The following is a 20,037-nucleotide window of genomic DNA, read 5'->3' as shown; positions in this document are numbered from 1 at the left end:
TTATGTGACATTTTTGTTGATTTCACGTTGAATTCAGTTAGATGACAACTAGAACATTTAACGTATATTTAACATTCAATGATGGCTTCCTGCCATGTATGTATCTAATAATCTCAGACATACAGACTGTAAAAAGACATGATGGCATGAGTCATCATATTTGTGCCCATTCTTCTCTTATCCAGAATAGACATCAAAAGAGGTTAACACAATAAGACGAGCCTTAAAGACATTTTCCAGAACTCTGGCAACTACACTGGGTGAAAAGGGTCATATCAGGGGATATCTTTATCTATATACAGTATTTCCGGATGTCTGACATTTTAGATATAAGGACTAGATATGCTCCAGATACGCATGTCCTTCATTTCATATACGGAGCTAGGATATTCTCCGTAATGGGATAGTTTCTTCATGGATTCAAACTGGACATCCGAAATCTCCCTGCTAACATGAGTCTGGGGTGATATCTGGGGCGAGATACGTTGAAGACACGCACTTGATATGCGTGAACCTGCTTAACGTTACATATTTGTAGAATATTCTAACTCCGGAAAGGGTATGTGCCAACATGCTGACATATCTAAGCCTTTATCTGTAGTCATTACATGATCATATATGTATCCGCATATAAAAATATGCATCATTTCAAAAGATATCCTTACATGACTTCATTGAATCATAGATATTTCAATGTCTCATCCTCTTATTTCCGATTGAAAATGGGCTAAATGTCCAATGTCCTAAAATGGGCTAAATGTCCAATGTCCAATGTTCCAAAGCACATCTCTGCTATTTCTGCTTTAAGGAAATGCAGCTTAGCTCCAATCACAACACATGTTTTCTGTAAAGAAGCAAACATATGCCAATCTTTGCGAAACATTTATTTAATTTATTTGACAGAAAATAAAAGTTGCACACCCTCAATCCTCCCGGCTGCCCTGTTTGTTATTATGGACGATGCGATGGGTGCAGATTGGGTCATCAGCGGCGGTCCCTCGCAGTCCAGACCCAATGTGGTGGTAGAGTGTTGGTCTGTGATCCACTCCAAAGCTGTCAATGCTTAAATCATTAATCCAAATTGGGTCGATATTGCAAGACAATATTGTAATTTCACATATTCATTCCACAAGGTAACTTCTCTAGATGCTTCTTTCATGATGAGAAAACAGACTGTAAAAAGCTAACGTTACAGTGCCTTGCGAAAGTCTTCGGCCCCCTTGAACTTTTCGACCTTTTGCCACATTTCAGGCTTCAAACATAAAGATATAAAACTGTAATTTTTTTGTGAAGAATCAACAACAAGTGGGACACAATTATGAAGTGGAACGAAATTTATTGGATATTTCAAACTTTTTTAACAAATAAAAAACTGAAAAATTGGCCGTGCAAAATTATTCAGGCCCTTTACTTTCAGTGCAGCAAACTCTCTCCAGAAGTTCAGTGAGGATCTCTGAATGATCCAATGATGACCTAAATGACTAATGATGATAAATAGAATCCACCTGTGTGTAATCAAGTCTTCGTATAAATGCACCTGCTCTGTGATAGTCTCAGAGGTCCGTTTAAAGCGCAGAGAGCATCATGAAGAACAAGGAACACACCAGGCAGGTCCGAGATACTGTTGTGGAGAAGTTTAAAGCCGGATATGGATACAAAAATATTTCCCAAGCTTTAAACATCCCAAGGAGCACTGTGCAAGCGATAATATTGAAATAGAAGGAGTATCAGACCACTGCAAATCTACGAAGACCCGGCCGTCCCTCTAAACTTTCAGCTCATACAAGGAGAAGATTGATCAGAGATGCAGCCAAGAGGCCCATGATCACTCTGGATGAACTGCAGAGATCTACAGCTGAGGTGGGAGACTCTGTCCATAGGACAACAATCAGTCGTATACTGCACAAATCTGGCCTTTATGGAAGAGTGGCAAGAAGAAAGCCATTTCTTAAAGATATCCATAAAAAGTGTCGTTTAAAGTTTGCCACTAGCCACCTGGGAGACACACCAAACATGTGGAAGAAGGTGCTCTGGTCAGATGAAACCAAAATCGAACTTTTTGGCAACAATGCAAAACGTTATGTTTGGCGTAAAAGCAACACAGCTCATCACCCTGAACACATCATCCCCACTGTCAAACATGGTGGTGGCAGCATCATGGTTTGGGCCTGCTTTTCTTCAGCAGGGGCAGGGAAGATGGTTAAAATTGATGGGAAGATGGATGGAGCCAAATACAGGACCATTCTGGAAGAAAACCTGATGGAGTCTGCAAAAGACCTGAGACTGGGACGGAGATTTGTCTTCCAACAAGACAATGATCCAAAACATGAAGCAAAATCTACAATGGAATGGTTCACAAATAAACTTATCCAGGTGTTAGAATGGCCAAGTCAAAGTCCAGACCTGAATCCAATCGAGAATCTGTGGAAAGAACTGAAAACTGCTGTTCACAAACGCTCTCCATCCAACCTCACTGAGCTCGAGCTGTTTTGCAAGGAGGAATGGGCAAAAATTTCAGTCTCTCGATGTGCAAAACTGATAGAGACATACCCCAAGCGACTTACAGCTGTAATCGCAGCAAAAGGTGGCGCTACAAAGTATTAACTTAAGTGGGCTGAATAATTTTGCACGCCCAATTTTTCAGTTTTTTATTTGTTAAAAAAGTTAGAAATATCCAATAAATTTCGTTCCACTTCATGATTGTGTCCCACTTGTTGTTGATTCTTCACAAAAAAATACAGTTTTATATCTTTATGTTTGAAGCCTGAAATGTGGCAAAAGGTTGAAAAGTTCAAGGGGGCCGAATACTTTCGCAAGGCACTGTAGCTAACCAAGTTGCTAGTTAGTTAGCTAGATAACTAGTTAGCTTAAATTAACCAGTAATAGGGGAGAACGGGGACAGAAGTAAGACATTTTGTTTTTTTCCAAATTTCTATGAGATCGATAGAGCTAGAGACGCCATAATATTGTATGCCAAACAATGTATATGTCCTCTACCATTAGCAATTGTATTTTAATATCTAGGGTAAATGGTTTAAATGAAATAGTCTAAGAACAGAACTACTGAAATGTTACTTTTGTACCTGCCCGGCGGGGCGGGATTAACACAGCCTAGGGACAGCTGGCAAGAAGTGCACAATATCTGTCTTACATCCATGTTTCTAGTTTGTAATGCTCATTACTTTCAACAAATGTACTATCAGCCATAATTTGATGTTTGTGTCTGATTGAATAATTAATGGTTCGCAATTTATGAAAATGAACCATGCGTCAACATTGCAATGTTGCGCAACCACAATATTTTGTTTTACAGTATTAATCAGACTACAATGGATGACATAATAGCTATATTAACCATAATCTTCTCATCTCACTTTAATGGGAATAGAGTAGATGTTTTTTCACAATTTTTTATGACTATTCATGCTTAGCCCTACCAATCAGGTGCGCTCCAGCTGTCATTGTAATGCTTGCTGCTCGTGAGTAGTTATTGTAGGGTGGTTTCTGTTAAACAATTTTTTACACTGTAAGGGTGTGTGCTGGTGGCAGGGAAGTCAGGCGCAGGATATCGAACTTGGTATAAAACGGAGCAGTTTAATAAGTGCTCAAAAACTCTGAAAACCAAAATATACAAAATAATACAAGTGGGTACAAAACCCGTCGCAAACCAGAACATATCTTGCACATAGCTTACAAACAAACAATCACCGACAAGGACAATAAGGGGGAACAGAGGGTTAAATACACAACATCTAATGAATGGGATTGGAACCAGTTGCGATACAAGACAAGACAAAACCAAAGGAAAATGAAAAGAGGTTCAGCGATGGCTAGAAGGTTGGCGACTTTGACCGCCGAACGCCGCCCGAACAAGGAGAGGGACCAACTTTGGCGGAAGTAGTGACAGTACCCCCACCCCCCGAGCCGCGCGTCGACACCGGTCTAAGGAATGACCCGGGGGGCGAGGCGCAGGGCGATCCGGACAAAGACGGTGGAACTCCTGCAGCATAGATGGGTCCAACACGTCCTCGACCGGAACCCAGCACCTCTCCTCCGGACCTTACCCCTCCCACTACACGAGATGCTGAAGGCCCCTCGCCCGGCACCTCCCGCACCTCAGACTCCTGGAGCGGGCCAGCCACCCCCGGCCTGAGGAGAGACACATGGAATGAGGGGTTAATACGGTAATCGAGTGGAAGCTGTAACCAAAAACAAACCTTGTTCACTCTCCTCAGGACTTTAAATCGCCCCACAAACCGCAGACCCAACTTCCAGCAGGGCAGGCGGCGGGGCAGGTTTCGGGTCGAGAGCCAAACTCGGTCCCCCGGTGCGAACACCGGGGTCTCACTGTGGTGGCGATCTGCATTAACCTTCTGGCGTGTCACGGCCTGCTGAAGGTGGACACGGACGGCTTCTCATGTCTCCTCCACGCGCCTGAACCAGTCGTCCACCGCAGGAACCTCGGTCTGACCCTGATGCCAAGGCGCCAGAACCGGCTGGTACCCCAGTACGCACTGGAAGGGAGAGATGTTAGTGGAGGAGTGGCGGAGCGAGTTCTGTGCCATCTTGGCCCAGGGCACGAACTCCGCCCACTCCCCCGGCCAGTCCTGGCAATAGGACCGCAGAAACCTGCCCACATCCTGGTTCACTCTCTCCACCTGCGCATTACTCTCGGGGTGAAACCTTGAAGTAAGGCTGATCGAAACTCCCAGACGTTCCATGAATGCCGTCCAGACCCTAGACATGAACTGGGGTCCCCGATCAGAGACTATGTCCTCAGGCACCCCGTAGTGCCGGAAGATGTGTGTAAACAAGGCCTCCGCAGTCTGTAGGGCTGTAGGGAGACCGGGCAGAGGGAGGAGACGACAGGACTTAGAGAAACGATCCACAACGACCAGGATCGTGGTGTTACCCTGTGAGAGTGGAAGATCAGTAAGAAAATCCACCGACGGTGCGACCAAGGCCGCTGTGGAACGGGTAAGGGTTGTAGCTTACCTCTGGGCAGGTGCCTAGGAGCCTTACACTGGGCCCACACCGAGCAGGAGGAAACATAAACCCTCACGTCCTTAGCCAAGGTAGGCCACCAGTACCTCCCGCTCAAACAGCACACTGTCCGACCAATCCCAGGATGACCAGAGGAGGGTGACATGTGGGCCAAATAGATCAACCGGTCACGGACAGCAGACGGGATGTACAGACACCCAGCGGGACACTGGACGGGAGCGGGCTCTGCACGTAACGCCTGCTCAATGTCCGTGTCCAGCTCCCACACTACCGGTGCCACCAGGCAGGAGGCAGGGAGTATGGGAGTGGGATCCATGGGCCGCTCCTCTGTGTCATACAGCCGGGACAATGCGTCTGCCTTTGCGATCTGGGAGCCTGGTCTGTAAGAAAGGGTAAAAACAAAACGGGGGAAAAACATGGCCCACCTTGCCTGGCGAGGGTTCAGTCTCCTCGCTGCCCGGATGTACTCCAGATTGTGGTGGTCAGTCCAGATGAGAAAAGGGTGTCTCTCAAGCCAATGTCCCCCCCTCAAGCCAATGTCTCCACACCTTCAAAGCCTTGACGACAGCCAACAACTCACGGTCCCCCACGTCATAGTTTCACTCCGCCGGGCTGAGCTTCTTCGAGAAGAAGGCACAGGGACGGAGCTTTGGTGGCGTTCCCGAGCACTGAGAGAGCACAGCTCCTATCCCAGCCTCGGACGCGTCCACCTCCACTATGAATACCAAAGAGGGATCTGGATGAGCCAGCACGGGAGCCAAGGTAAACAGAGCCCTCAGGTGACTAAAAGCCCTGTCTGCCTCAGCTGTCCACTGCAAGCGCACCGGGTAATGGGAGCCGCTACCTGACCAAAACCCAGGATAAACATCCGGTAGTAGTTGGCAAACCCTAAGAACCGCTGCACCTCCTTTACCGTGGTGGGAGTCGGCCAATTACGCACGGTTGCAATGCGGTCACTCTCCATCTCCACCCCTGAGGTGGAAATGCGATACCCTAGGAAGGAGATGGACTGTTGGAAGAACAGGCATTTCTAAGCCTTGACGTACTGGTCATGCTCAAACAGGCGACCAATTACTCTGCGCACCAGGGACACATGCTCGGCGCATGTAGCGGAGTATATCAAAATGTCATCAATATACACCACTACACCCTGCCCATGCAGGTCCCCGAAAATCTCGCCTACAAAGGCTTGGAAGACTGATGGCACATTCATCAACCCGTACGGCATGACGAGGTACTCATAGTGCCCAGAGGTGGTTCTGAAAGCCGTCTCCCTCTCGGATACGCACCAGGTTGTAAGCACTCCTGAGATCTAATTTGGTGAAGAAGCGCGCCCCATGCATTGACTCTATCGCTGTGGATATGAGCGGTAGCGGGTAACTATACCTCACAGTGATCTGATTCAGACTCTGATAGTCAATACATGGGCGCAGACCTCCCCCCTTCTTCACAAAAAAGAAACTCGAGGAGGCGGGTGAAGTGGAGGACTGAATGTACCCCTGACGCAAGGATTCGGAGACATATGTTTCCATAGCCTCCGTCTCCGCTTGTGAAAGAGGATACACGTGACTCCTGGGAAGTGCAGCGACTACCAGGAGATCTATCGCACAATCACCCCGTCGATAGGTGGTAATTGAGTCGCCTTCTTTTTGGAGAAGGCGAGAGCCAAATCGGCATATTCAGGGGTATGCGCACGGTGGAGACCTGGTCTGGACTCTCCACCGTAGTAGAATCAATGGAAACCCCTAAACACCTACCTGAGCACTCTCGTGACCATCCCGTGAAAGCCCTCTGTGGCCAAGAAACAGTGGGGTTATGACAAGCTAACCAGGGTAGGCCCAGCACCACGGGAAATGCAGGAGAGTCAATAAGGAAGAGACTAATTCTCTCCTTATGACCCCCCTGCATCACCATGCCCAAAGGAGTGGAGACCTCCCTAATCAACCCGGACCCTAATGGTCGACTAGCTAAGGCGTGAACGGGGAAAGGCACATCCACGGGAACGATGGGGATCCCTAAACTATGGGCTAAAGCGCTGTCAATAAAATTCCCAGCCCGCCTGAATCGACGAGTGCCTTATTCTGGGAATGCGGGGAAAACTCAGGGAAAATGACAAACACAAACATCTGTGCAACAGAGGGCGCCCTGCCTGCTGCCTCGATCCCCAGAGGAACCAACCCGACACCGACCTGCAGTGTGACCTCTGCGGCCACAGATGGTGCACGAGCGGGAACCCCCTCCGGTCTCCCTGCGCACCGCCCCTCCCAGCTCCATGGGTATCGGAGAGGGGGTGCGGGAGGATGGAACCACCAGACCCCGATCAGAACGTCCGCGGGTAACCAGCAGGTTGTCCAGCCGGATGGACAAGTCCACCAGCTGGTCGAACGTGAGGGTGGTGTCTCTGCAGGCCAACTCCCGACGGACGTCCTCACGCAGACTGCAGCGATAATGGTCGATCAGGGACCTGTCGCTCCATCCCGCGCCGGCAGCCAGGGTCCTAAACTCCAGGGCGAACTCCTGGGTGCTCCTCGTCTCCTGCCTCAGATGGAAGAGGTGCTCACCAGCCCCTCTACCCTCGGGCAGGTGGTTGAAGACTGCCTGGAAACGGCGGGTGAACTCCTCAAACTGGTCCAACGCCGCATGGAGCCGGGTGGACGGTGGAGCCGGGTGGACGGTGGCCAGGTATAGCTCCATGGAGCCGGGTGGACGGCTCCATGGAGACGGTGGCCAGGTATAGCTCCAGTTGAAGCAGGAACCCCTGGCAGTTCGCAGCCTCTCCGTGGTACTCCTGGGGCCGAGAGAGACGAATCCCACTGGAACCAGGTGGAAAAGGGGAGCTCAGAGAAGACCCCGGTTGGGCTGGTGGAGACGCTAGAAGAACTCCCTGTCTCTCCCAGTGGTCCATAGTCCGGACAACACGGTCCAAGGTGGTGCCAAGATGGTGAAGCATCCTCCACCCCTATAACCGGGGTACCTGCTCCTGCTGACTCCCTGCTCCTGCTGACTCTCCTGCTGACTCCGGTGATTCTGTAAGGGTGCATGTTGGTGGCAGGGAAGTCAGGCGCAGGAGATCGAACTTGGTATAAAACGGAGCAGTTTAATAAGTGCTCAAAAACTCTGAAAACCAAAATATACAAAATAATACAAGTGGGTACAAAACCCGTCGCAAACCAGAACATATCTTGCACATAGCTTACAAACAAACAATCACCGACAAGGACAATGAGGGGAAACAGAGGGTTAAATACACAACATCTAATGAATGGGATTGGAACTAAGTGTGATACAAGACAAGACAAAACCAAAGGAAAATGAAAAGAGGATCAGCGATGGCTAGAAGGTCGGAGACTTCGACGGCCGAACGCTGCCCAAACAAGGAGAGGGACCAACTTCGGCGGAAGTAGTGACATACACCTCGTTGATTTATGATTGGGACGGGACTTCTGCCTAGGATTTGAATATCACACCTATGTATGACTTCACACCAGGATGTAAATACTGTTTCACACCCATTGTTCTGATTTTATTTTATTTTTTACATTTTATTTCACCTTTATTTAACCAGGTAGGCCAGTTGAGAAAAGGTTCTCATTTACAACTGTGACCTGGCCAAGATAAAGCAATGCAGTGCGACAAAAACAACAACACGGAGTTACACATGGGATAAACAAACGTACAGTCAATAACACAATAGAAAAATCTGTATACAGTGTGTGCAAATGAAGTAAGGAGGTAAGGCAATAAATAGGCCATAGTGGCGAAGTAAGTATAATTTAGCAATTAACACTAGAGTGATAGATGTGCAGATGAGGATGTGCAAGTATAAATACTGGTGTGCAAAAGAGCAGAAAAACAAAACAAATATGGGATGAGGTAGGTAGTTGGTTGGATGGGCTATTTACAGATGGGCCGTGTACAGCTGCAGCGATCGGTAAGCTGCTCTGACAGCTGATGCTTAAAGTTAGTGAGGGAGATATAACACTCCAGCTTCAATGATTTTTGCAATTCGTTCCAGTCATTGGCAGCAGAGAACTGGAAGGAAAGGCGGCCAAAGGAGGTGTTGGCTTTTGGGGTGACCAGTGAAATATACCTGCTGGAGCGCGTGCTGGAGCGGGTGAGTGTTGCTATGGTGACCATTAAGCTGAGATAAGGAGGAGATATACCTAGCAAAGACTTATAGATGACCTGGAGCCAGTGGGTTTGGCGACAAATATGTAGCGAGGACCAGCTAACGAGAGCATACAGGTCGCAGTGGTGGGTAGTATATGGGGCTTTGGTGACTAAATGGATGGCACTGTGATAGCAAATTGGATGCAGTCTGAGTAGAGTGTTGGAGGCTAATTTGTAAATGATATCGCCGAAGTCAAGGATCAGTAGGATAGTCAGTTCTACGAGGGTATGTTTGGCAGCATGAGTGAGGGGGGCTTTGTTGCGAAATAGGCAGCCGATTCTAGATTTAATTTTGGATTGGAGATGCTTAATATGAGTCTGGAAGGAGAGTTTACAGTCTAGCCAGACACCTAGGTATTTATAGTTGTCCACATATTCTAAGTCAGAACCGTCCAGAGTAGTGATGCTAGTCGGGCGGGCGGGTGCGGGCAGTGATCGGTTGAAGAGCATGCATTTCGTTTTACTAGCATTTAAGAGCAGTTGGAGGCCACGGAAGGAGTGTTATATGGCATTGAAGCTCGTTTGAAGGTTTGTTAACCCTTTTACGCGTGAGTTCCAAATATCTCTAACGTTCGCCCCAGCGTGAGTTTTTTTATGCACGTGATGTGAGAACATTCTCTCCATTCCAGAATGTGATTGTTATGTAACAGTACATTTAATCCGCGCTGCCCTCAAACCAAAGCACGCAGACTGTTTTAATTTATCGTCTGTTTTCAACTTGTATATTTTAAATTATTTTCTAACAAGTTTTTTATTTTCTAATAACAGTTTGAATTGAGGTGTGTTCCGCCTCATTCATTCACATAAATGTAGTCATTTTTACTTTTGCCAACCAATTCATTATTTTGACATTTCTGACCCGGACAAAATTCCCCAAACACTTCCCAATTGTTTGTGCAGTTCAAGTCTGCAGACATTTGCTCATCTCCCGTCCTGCATACACGTGTTCACATTTTCTGTCTGTTGCCTGCATCGCAATCAAAGTTGTTTTCGTTACCAATAATAACTTTGGAAATGTGTGCGTTTCTATCAAAGTAAGTGCCTTATTACGTTATAATAGTTTCTGCATGTCGTGTTTTGTCATTTCTACTGTAGCATAATGTTTTTGTGTATATTCCTTATAACCGCGGACACACGATGTAACGTTACTCATTTCATAACCTTTATGGTGTTACACTCAATGCTTAGGTAGCTAGCTACATTCTTCTATTAGCTCTGGAAAACAATGCTAATTGCGTCAGAGAAGACTGAAGCATGGTGGTGGCAGCATCATGCTGTGGGGATGTTTTCCATCAGCAGGGACTGGGAAACTGGTCAGAATTGAAGGAATGATGGATGGCGCTAAATACAGGGAAATTCTTGAAGGAAACTTGTTTCAGTCTTCCAGAGATTTGAGACTGGGACGGAGGTTCACCTTCCAGCAGGACAATGACCCTAAGCATACTGTTAAAGCAACACTCAAGTGGTTTAAGGGGAAACATTTAAATGTCTTGGAATGGCCTAATCAAAGCCCAGACCTAAATCCAATTGAGAATCTGTGGTATGACTTAAAGATTTCTGTACACCAGCGGAACCCATCCAACTTGTTGGTGCTGGAGCAGTATTGCCTTGTAGAATGGGCAAAAATCTCAGTTTCTAGATGTGCCAAGCTTATAGAGACATACCCCAAGAGACTTGCAGCTGTAATTGCTGCAAAAGGTGGCTCTACAGAGTATTGACTTTGGGTGGTGAATAGTTATGCATGCTCAAGTTTTCAGTTTTGTCTTATTTCTTGTTTGTTTCACAATAAAAAATATTTTGAATCTTCAAAGTGGTAGGCATGTTGTGTAAATCAATTTTAATTCCAGGTTGTAAGGCAACAAAATAGGAAAAATGTCTAGGGGGGTGAATACTTTCACAAGCCACTGTATAGTTTGATAACTGCTGAACAAAAAAATTATATATTGTGTACCATTTATGTTTTCAACTTACATTTTAGTCATTCAGCAGATGCTCGAATCCAGAGTGATTTATAGAAGGAATTAGGTTTAAGTGCCATGCTCAAGTGATCCAAGTCATATATGGACGTGGCTGCACTACATTATAATTATCCATTTATAGTGTAATGTACAATGCGTTGCTGCAATATCTGGTTTATACAGTGCCTTCGGAAAATATTCAGACCTCTTGACTTAACATTTTGTTACGTTACAGCCTTATTGTAATATATATATATATATATATATATATATATATATATATTTCATTCTCAGCAATCTACACACAATACCCCATAATGACACTGTGAAAACAGGTTTTGAGAAAAAGAAAAAAAAACTGAAATACCTCATTGACATCAGGGTGTTATGTAGATATCTATTTTGTTTGTAGCATGTGTTACAGTTGCATTTTTTAAAGACTTGTTTTGAGCATGCTTTCATTTACAGTATACAGTACCAATCAAAAGTTTGGACGCACCTACTCATTCAAAGGTTTTTCTTTATTTTTACTATTTTCTACATTTAGAATAATAGTGAAGACATCTAAACTATGAAATAACACATACGGAATCACGTAGTAATCAAAAACGTGTTAAGCAAATCAAAACATTTTATATTTGAGATTCTTTAAATTAGCCACCCTTTGCCTTGATGACAACTTTGCACACTCTTGCCATTCTCTCAACCAGCTTCATAAGGTAGTCTCCGGGAATGCATTTCAATTAACAAGGTGTGACTTGTTAAAAGTAAATTTTTTGAATTTCTTTCCTTCTTAATGCGTTTGAGCCAGTCAGTTGTGTTGTGACAAGGTAAGGGTGGTATACAGAAGATAGCCCTATTTGGTAAACGACCAAGTCTATAGTATCGCAAGAACAACTCAAATAATCAAAAAGAAACCACTACTAAAGGACACCGATAAGAAGAAGAGACTTGCTTCGGGCCAAGAAACAAGAGCAATGGAAATTAGACCTGTAGAAATCTGTCCTTTGGTCTGATGAGTCCAAATTTGAGATTGTTGGTTCCAGCCGCAGTGTCTTTGTGAGACGCAGAGTCGGTGAACGGATGATCTCCGCATGTGTGGTTCCCACCGTGAAGCATGGAGGAGGTGGTGTGATGGTGTGGGGGTGCTTTGCTGGTGACAAGGTCAGTGTTTTATTTAGAATTCAAGACACACTTAACCAGCATGGCTACCACAGCATTCTGCAGCAATACGCCATCCCATCTGGTTTGCGCTTAGTGGGACTATCATTTGTTTTTCAACAGGAAAATCACCCAAAACAGCCTCTTGTTTGTGTAAGGACTATTTGACCAATAATGAGAGTGATGGAGAGCTGCATCAGATGACCTGGCCTCCACAATCACCCAACCTCAACCCAGTTGAAATGGTTTGGGATGAGTTGGACCACAGAGGGAAGGGAAAGCAGCAAGTGCTCAGCATATGTGGGAACTCCTTCAGGACTGTTGGAAAAGCATTCCTCAAGCTGGTTGAGAGAATGCCAAGAGTGTGCTGTTGTCAAGGTAAAGGGTGGCTACTTTGACTGCAATGGTGGAAGAGTCAGTGGAAGGGTCGGTGGGATATCTCTGTTTTTTGCTTAAATGTATTACTCATTTCGGCCACGGAGAACGAAAGCCCACAGTCCTCGGGAGCGGCCTGCATCGTCTTGTGTCTGAGCCGTTGAATTGAGACCCATTTTCCGGATTGACTGACCTTCATGTCTTAAAGTAATGATGGACTGTCATTTCTCTTTGCTTATTTGAGCTGTTCTTGCCATTAAATGGACTTGGTCTTTTACCAAATAGGCCTATCTTCTGTATACTACCCCTACCTTGTCACAACACAACTGATTGGCTCAAACGCATTAAGAAGGAAAGAAATTCCAAAAATGTACTTTTAACAAGGCACAACTGTTCATTGAAATGCATTCTTGGTAACTACCTCATGAATCAGGTTGAGAGAATGCCAAGAGTGTGCAAAGCTGTAATCAAGGTGAAGGGTGGCTACTTTGAAGAATCTCAAATATAAAATATATTTTGATTTGTTTAAAACTTTTTTGGCTACTACATAATTCCATATGTGTTATTTCAGAGTTTTGATGTTTTCACTATTATTCTACAATGTAGAAAATAGTACAAATAAAGAAAAACCCTGGAATGAGTAGGTGTGGTCAAACCTTTGACTAGTACTGTACCTAAAAAAAATGTTTTCACAGGTTGAATGTCTGTCTATAAGAAGTAATATAATTGTGTGGCATCTTGGGAATAATTTTGACCCACCCTTGGTTTTTGATGTACATGACTTGATAATTCATTGGCTATTTTAGCAGCCCCATTTCACATGTTAATACTCAGAAAATATGTTTTTACAGGAAACTGAAATATTGTTTAAATGTTAAACTGTTGTGAAAAAGACCCTATGGTGAAACAGGGAGACACTGACGTTTTATATTCTACACATATCCAGATAGCTTGTTCTGACAATAAACAAGTAGCTTTATACTTTTAAAGGATGTTACAATATATATTTTAATTGTCAAGATAACATACTACCACTGTACTACTATCCGAGGTGGTAACCCTTTACACTCGGGTCAAAAATGGCAGAGATTGGCACTGGTAAGCACCTAAACTGGAATGCAGTGGCTGTACAGTAGTATGATATAAATGACATCAGAGCTCAGGCTTGTCTTTGTGGGGGAAATGCTGTAAATTAAGAGGACTCAATGTATTTTGAAAGATATGACATTGAGGATTATAATAAATAACGCTTTGATGTCACACGATCAAGCCAAACACCCAAATGTGCACTTATGCCATATACAATGTCAACGTTTTTATCACGATGTTTGATGTACAGTTACAAGATCACGTGGTGTCATGCCCTGGGTTGTTCTGAACAGAATGACATATGTCTATTGTGAAGAAATTAGTCGCAGAACAAGCACCTGAATCATGAATGTTTTCTATGCGCACCAAAATTACAATTTGTTTCTCTGAATTTCCTTGTGAAAGCCTAACACTGTGTAACGGCGTTGGTAGTCGTGTTGTTAGGAATGAGGCGCAGGAAGCAACGAACACAGGGAGTGTTGTTTTTTAATAACACTTTGAAGGAAGAAAACAAAGTTCCCAAACACAGGGGAATAAATACAAGGTGCGACAATGCCAAGCCGACACGAACAAGACAGTCGATAACAACAATTAATCCCGCACGACAAGGAGCGGGCCAGCTAAACGAAATAGCCCCTCTAATGGCTAATTGACCACAGGTCTCTAAAATAAAAAAAGGTAAAAGCAAAAGGGAATCGGTGGCAGCTAATATGCCGGTGACGACGACCACCGAGCGCCACCCGAGCAGGAGGGGGCGCCACCGTCGGTGGGAATCGTGACACACTGTAAAATCACATTTCATAATTTCGCTAGTCATGTTGACAATAGAACAGGCTTTCAAATGGTGCCCATTTGACCCAGATTATAATTTATAACAGGCCATTTTTGGATTGCATAAACAACAACAGTAATTGTGTGATGGCGGGGATGCAGAGTTGTGTTCCAAACAAAACTACTACAAGGTTGTGTTCCTCAACAGCCCAGCTTGAAGAACTAAAAAAAACAACTTAAAGTTGAAGAATCTTCTTTGAGTCATAAAAGTGCATTGAATTTACTTAGGAACTGTGAGAGGTGTGTGGCCTCTCAATACCTTTGTCATTTTTTGTTTTATGTTGCACCTACTTTCCAGGAATATTATTATCATGTTACTAAATGTATCCAGAGTATTTTCAGATTTCGTTAGCAACAAATGCAGGAAAAATACAGTAAATGTAAAATGCACATAAAATGTGCAATGTTTGCATTCAGTGTAATGTCTGAATTCAGTCTTGTATCAGGTAAACTGTTGTGTCCTCAACTTTGGCCTAATAATTTTCCCATAATCGCTAAACTTCTCCCTTTCAATTGCTACAATGCTATGAAACACCAGGTTAAGCAGAGTGTAATGATATAATCTTTGTTATTTTTTTTATTATGTTTTGATAGTTTAATACATTTATAAAAAGTCTGTTAGCATAGAAGCAGACATCGGCTAAAGTTAGCTCCAGTCAAGCTAGCCTGTTGAAGACATGGCAACAGGACCAACGAATGTTAACACAGTGTAAACAGAGGGAAACATTCTTACTTGCTGTTTTTAGGGATATGTTGAGAATTACATGATGAATATGTATCTATGAGATAAAATGATAATGTGTACCTTTTTACACATAGTTTTTTAGTATGTTGACTATTTAGAATTGTACATGAGTAGCCAAGTCAGTTGAATGAAAGAGAGCCAACTGAAAACTGTGTTGAAGAGAGAAGCACCAGATAAACAATTTTAAATCTTCAAGGTTTTCAGACTCCCTTCATTCTTCTTACCCTAACCTATCCATTTCCCAAGGTTTAAAAGGGTACATTACACTACTAGACCATGTGTGTTGTGGTTTTTCACTATGAGCTAAAGGGGTTTAAGATAAGGTGACCAGATTTCTGAAATTAAAACCGGGGACATTTCCAGTTCGGAGGTCAATATATCATTAAAATATCCAATGTTATTATCTATGAAATAAAAAATGGGGATAATTCCGGTTTCATGTATTTAGTCTAACAGGCACACTGTGATAGAGAAAACAACTATATTACAGAAACACTACAGACAAGACAGAACTGTCCAATCTGAACAGCCATTCAGTGGTCCTGGTAGTCTGGGTAGAATAAGAGCAGAAGAGAACATGAGCAAAATTGAAAAACAGACAATAGTATATGTGAAATACTTAACAACATAATAAAGAAATAAGACGATGATGAGGTTGGTACCTACATCGTATACTTATACCAACCTAATCTGTATATTTCTCAGAAGAATGTATCTTCTTCAGGATTGCTCTGTCTTTGGCCAGCTTCTCCATGAACTCCTGGCAGGGGAGGTTGAAGTTTGTCTTCACAATAAGCATGGCCTTGATGGTAGGAACAGTGAACAATTACTTGCTGCTGTCCATAGATCATTCATTTGGGAGAACACTCTCTCGACTGGTGCATTACTTCCAGGTAAGCACATGACAACAGACGCTAATCTAGCCAGGTTAGTGTGTTGGATGTCGTTCTCTTTGAAGTGGGTAACCACCATGCTCCATCTCTGACTAAGCAGTGTCTCAGATGTTTTCCATTCTTCAAGCTATCCCCCCTTTAGGAACTCTTGCAGGCCAGTAACCTCGTCAAACAATGCATCCTCATTGATGGTCACATTGGGGCATTTTTCCTGCAGTGAGCCTGCTGCCTTCTGGATCTCTTCACGCTGAGGTTGCCTTTTTAAAAGGAGACAATGTAAATATTTTAGATTATCTTGTGCTTTCCCCATGCTTGCAAGTAGTTCACAGCCAGAGTGAAGAATGATTGTGATGTTTTGAGAAAGCCCTCTTTAGACATTGCTCCATTTTCCTCTAGCTCTCTCAGAAGTCCTCTGACCAAAACTGGAATGAAGTTGTCATTATGTCTTGCAGTCAATTTTGCCTCAGTGTTTCTCAGAATTGCAGCGGACTCCACAGCACAGCGGTCCTGGTCTTCAAGCATCTTGATCGTGTCACTGAATACGGTCAGGTTTCCATGGACAAAGGCCAGCCAAAGTTCAGTCAGTGGATCTTCGAACATTGTTCGCAGGACAACAGGGCATTTGTCTTCAGAAAGAAAAAAGGATTTCAACGGCACATACATTTTCAGCACTCTTTCTAGAGCAAGGAGCATGGACATCCAGCAAACATGGCTGTGTCCTAAAATGTTATGGTACTCTTGGCCAACAAAATCACAAAAGCTCTTGTCTTTCTACTCTGATGGTGAAAATATGAAAATATCCAAATATCTTCGTGAGCAGGTACTCAACATCAAGGGGAATCATATCCAAAGCTGTTCTGGCCGTGTTATGAATGATGTGGGCAGGACAACCTAAGCCAATCACCTCCCGCTGCAGAGCATTTTTAACTTTGGTATGGACATTGACCCTCCCCAGCCTATTCAATCCACCAAAGTTGGTATTTGTGTTGTCGGCAGAGAATGCCACGACTTTGTTTTCCAGGTTACATTTTTGGATGACCACCAGGGCCTCAGTTGCAATTTTCTCCTTTCAATTCAACAAAATCAAGCAGTTTTGTTTCCACAGATGTGCTGCCATCATATATCTTACAATATCTGACTACTATTGGCAGCAGCTTTACATGTCCATGATTGGACGCATCAATGGACAGGGACACAAATTCAACCTGGTCTAGGTCCTGTGTTACCAAAGTAGTTGCCCATGTTGCTAACACGTTACTCACTATGGCTTCACATTTTGTCCTAGCACATCTAAACTTCGGCTCATACAGCTTCCGTGTGAGTTGTGCTGTGCAGTCCATAGATCTGTAACTATGATTGTGTCGCATAGTGTGGTATACAAAGACACCCTCCTGCAGAGCTAAATCATATTCTTCTTGGGAAGGCTCTACCTTCTTGAAGAATGTGGTGACAGAGGGCATACCAACACGGGCAATCAGAGAGGCTTTATGCTTTTTCATCTGTTGATGTTCTACCACTGCCGTTCTTCCCCGCTGTCAATTGAAAAAGAGGAATTACAACGGGTGCAGTTAACCATTCTATCATCTTGACCTGAGCGTATAAATGGAAATTCTCTCATCATGTTGTCATTAAAATGGCATTTCCGTTTCTTGGAAAGAGCCATTGTACCTCCTCTGTCTGCTCTTCTTCACTCTCCTTGTGTCACTCTTCTTACTCTCTTAACTTTTTCTTCTCCTCCAATCTTTCTCCTCCTTTTTCTTCACTCATCTTCCTGCTCTTTCTTCCTTTCCTTCTCTTCACCTTTCCACCTCACTCTTCCACACTCTCATCGCTTCACTCTTTTTACTCCCTTAATTTTTCCTTCTCTTTCCTCTCCAATCTTTAATAATAAATAGTACACTATTAGATAAAATACTTTGGTTAACAGATTCCCATTGCTTGCCTCATTTTTGTATTTTATCTTAAAAACATTGTTTGGAATAACAAATTGGCAGGTTTTCACACTACTTATAATGCCAAACCATTACAATTGTAATCTACAAAGAAATATTCTCAGAATTGCGCATTAATTTAATATAATCATATTTCCAAAATAGCCCGTCCACTGCATGTTTACATGTGAACGTTTTTTAACCTAGCTACCATGGAAGTAGCTAGCTAACCTAGCTAGATAATGTTAACTTAGTTGACATAGGTTATGCTAGCTAACATTAGCTATTTAAAACCTTATAAAGCAGATCATCTATCTATATAATAAATTGTGACATAACATTATTAGCTAGTATCTTAAACAATTGTAACTTACCTGGCTTGAAAAGACATTTGTGGTGATGTTGTGGATTCACTTGACACTTGCTAGCTTCTAGTCGAAGCAGTTTTCTCTAAAACTAGCACGAGCAAGTAGTTAGTAGAAGAACTGTGAATGAAGCTGATATAGTGAGCAGCCCACCTCTGCTGGACAAAACAAGCACAACGCGATTGAGACGTCAACCGGTAAGCTCTGCTGCCCCGTCTTTCTTGCCACGTAAAATATTATTTCACTTTGCAGTCTGTTTTTAACGCACAGTTAAAAACGGGGACATTTCCGGGGACAGCTCCAGCCGGGGACAGGCCACCAAAAACGGGGACTGTCCCCGGAAAACGGGGACGTCTGGTCACCCTAGTTTAAGAGCGTACTAGGCAGTGGAGGCTCCTCAGAGGAGGAAGGGGAGGACCATCCTCCTAAGTGAATTTCATGAAAATAAAAATGGTAAAACATTGAAAAAGTTATCCTTTTTAGATAAATCTATACTAAATATATTCACGTCACCAAATAATTGATTAAAAGAAACTGTTTTGCAATGAAGGTCTACAGTAGCCTCAACAGCACTCTGTAGGGTAGAACCATGGTGTAGCCGGAGGACAGCTAGCTTCCGTCCTCCTCTTGGTACATTGACTTCAATACAAACCCTAGGAGGATCTTGGTTCTCACCCTCTTCCATAGACTTACACAGTAAATATGACAACTTCCGAAGGACATCCTCCAACCTATCAGAGCTCTTGCAGCATGAACTGACATGTTGTCCACTCAATCAAAGGATTGGAGAATGAATCTAGTACTGAAAGCTAAAACTACAGCTAGCTAGCACTGCAGTTCATAAAATGTGGTGAGTAGTTGACTCAAAGAGAGAGAAAGACAATAGTTGAACAGTTTTCAACAAATGAATTTCTTCAAAAATGAAGGAGAAGCGAGAGTGAGAGAGAAAGAGAGAGAGATTGTCATTTTTTTCCAGTTTCACTTACTTAGCTAGCAAATGCAGCTGTCTAGTTTAGTTACTCAAACACCTGGCTCAAACAGAGCTAGCTAGCTGGCTATGACTATCCAACACAACACTGGAACTCTTCCAAGTCAAGGTAAGCTTTTGGTTTTATTCATTTATTGCCAGCGGTGTAACTGCTTACTGACTATACACTGTAACGTTACTGCGTGATTGTAGCGGGTTTACTAATTTGTTAGTTCTATTAGCTATGTTGACTAGAACGTTACTTTAGCTAATATGGGGACAACTATGTGTTGGGGACAGACGATGTGTTGTTCATTTGAAGTCCACAAACGAAGGGAAAAGGTGAAAGGAGGAGAGTGCATAGAGGCTAGAATGAATACAACGTGGCTGCTATGTTCAGGGGTGTATTCATTCTGCCGATTCTGTTGAAAAACGTTTCTTAAACGGAAGCAAACGAAACGGGGATACAAATACCAGAATTTGTACAATAGAAACTTTTGTTTGCAACTGTTGGACTAATGATTACACCCTAGATAAGGTTGATGCAG

Source organism: Salmo trutta, chromosome 23 (genome assembly GCF_901001165.1).
Source record: "Salmo trutta chromosome 23, fSalTru1.1, whole genome shotgun sequence".
Taxonomy (NCBI): Eukaryota; Metazoa; Chordata; class Actinopteri; order Salmoniformes; family Salmonidae; genus Salmo; species Salmo trutta.
The sequence above is the reverse complement of the archived record's forward strand: the minus strand, read 5'-3'. Positions refer to the sequence as shown.